At 43.2% G+C, this 2218-nt stretch overlaps 1 pseudogene; it reads left to right on the plus strand.

Moving 5' to 3' along the window:
* Positions 1 to 1452: 1452 nt before the first annotated feature.
* LOC108515693 (elongation factor 1-alpha 1 pseudogene) lies at positions 1453 to 1954 on the plus strand (annotated as a pseudogene).
* The last annotated feature ends 264 nt before the right edge of the window (positions 1955 to 2218 follow it).

The raw sequence follows: 2218 nt of genomic DNA on the forward strand, positions 1-2218 counted from the left end.
TCCTGCTTGTGAAGCTTAATCCTTTTTTGTTTGTTTCTGAATAGTTTATGAAAATGGACAGTTTCTGTTTTTCCTCTAATGAGGACACACACATGCATGCACAGTCTCACACACACACATACACATACACACCTTCCTGTAGAAAACATATTTTGTTTCTTCTTAGAATAGAAAAGAGGAGGTGGCAAGAGGAAGTTGTTTTGTTTTATAGCACACGTTCTTTTAAGGTTAAAAAAAATCTGATGTATTGGCTTTCAAAAATCGTGTATATTTTTACATACTGAAAGTACTATATTGCACATTTAATTGGTGAATTATATCTCAATAAAGCTATTTTAAAATCATACAGTATCAGAATATTAGCTGTAAGTCATTTTTTTCTAAAAGATAAATATCAAGTACAAGTAAAAGAGGTCAGAAAAGAAGTTAAGCTGCTTTCCAAAGCAGTGTTTAGCGTTTCCTCAGCTACAGGAACACAGGTGTTGCTGCCAGAACACAGGTGTTGTGAAATCCACCCCTAAAAGCCAAAATAGGGAAGGAAAAGACTCACATCAACATTGTCGTCATTGGGCTTGTAGATTTGGTCAAGTCCACCCCTACTGATCTAAACATGTGGTGGGACTGACAAGAGACCCTCTGCAAAATGTGAGGAGGAGGCTGCTGAAATGGGAAAGGGCTCCTGGGTCTTGTATAAACAGAAAGCTGAGTGTGAACAAGGTATCACAATTGATATCTCTCTGTGGAAATTTGAGGCCAGCAAGTGTTATGTGACCATCATGAGACTTTATCAAAAACATGATTACAGGCACATCCCAGGTAGAATGCGCTGTCTTGATTGTTGCTGCTGATATTGGTGAATTTGAAGTTGCCATCTCTAAGAATGGGCAGACCTCTGAACACACCCTTCTGGCTTGCATGCCAGATGTGTAACAAGTAATTGTTGTCATTTACAAAATGTATTTCAATGAGCCACCCTATAGCAGAAGAGACATGAAGGAATTGCTAAGGAAGTTGGCACTTACATTAAGAAAATGAGGGCTGGGCGTGGTGGCTCACGCCTGTAATCCCAGCACTTTGGGAGGCCGAGGTGGGTGGATCATGAGGTCAGGAGATCGAGACCATCCTGGCTAACATGGTGAAACCCCGTCTCTACTAAAATACAAAAAATTAGCCGGGCGTGGTGGCGGGAGCCTGTAGTCCCAGCTACTTAGGAGGCTGAGGCAGGAGAATGGCGTGAACCTGGGAGGCGGAGCTTGCAGTGAGCCAAGATTGCGCCACTGCACTCCAGCCTGGGCCACAGAGCGAGACTCTGTCTCAAAAAAAGAAAAAAGAAAATGAGCTACAGCCCTGACACTGTAGCATTTGTGCCAATTTCTGGTTGGGATGGTGGCAACATGCTGGAGCCATGTGATCACAGGCCTTGGTTTAAGGGATAGAAAGTTTAGGATAAAGATGGCAATGCTGCTTGAAGCTCTGGACTCCATCCTACCACCAACTCATCTAATTGACAAGCCCTTGCATCTGCCCCTCCAGGATGTCTATGAAATTTGGGATATTGGCACTATCCCTGTGGGCCAAGTGGACACTGAGGTTCTCAAACCTGTATCGTGCACACTCTGCTCCAGTCAACATTACAACTGAAGTAATGTCTGTTAAAATGCACCATGAAGCTTTGAGTGAGCTCCTCCTGGAGACAATGTGGGCTTTAATGTCAAGAACATGTCTGTCAAAGCTGTTCGTTGTGGCAACATCGCTGATGAAAGCAAAACCACCCACCTGTAGAAGCAGCAGGCTTCACTGCTTGGGTGATTATCCTGCATCCTCCAGAGTGAATCACACTGGCTGTGTATGCCCCGTACTGGATTGTCACATGGTTCACACTGCTTGCAAGTTTGCTGAGCTGAAGGAAAAGGTTGACCAATGTTCTTGTAAGAAGCTGGAAGATGGTCCTTAAATTCTCGAAATTAGGTGATGATAACTATCATTGATACGGTTCCTGTCAAGCCCGGGTGTGCTGAGAGCTTCTCTGACTATGCTATTCCAGGCCATTTTGCTGTTCATGATATGAGATAGACAGTTGCTGAAGGTGTCATTAGAGCAGTGGCTGCTGGAGCTGGCAAAGTCACTGAATCTGCCGAGGAAGTTCGAAAGGCTAAATGAACAGTATCTTTAATACTTTCCACCCTAGTCTTTTTTTTTTTTTTTTTTTTTTTTTTTT

Source organism: Rhinopithecus bieti, unplaced genomic scaffold (genome assembly GCF_001698545.2).
Source record: "Rhinopithecus bieti isolate Rb0 unplaced genomic scaffold, ASM169854v2 scaffold_35536, whole genome shotgun sequence".
Lineage (NCBI taxonomy): Eukaryota > Metazoa > Chordata > Mammalia > Primates > Cercopithecidae > Rhinopithecus > Rhinopithecus bieti.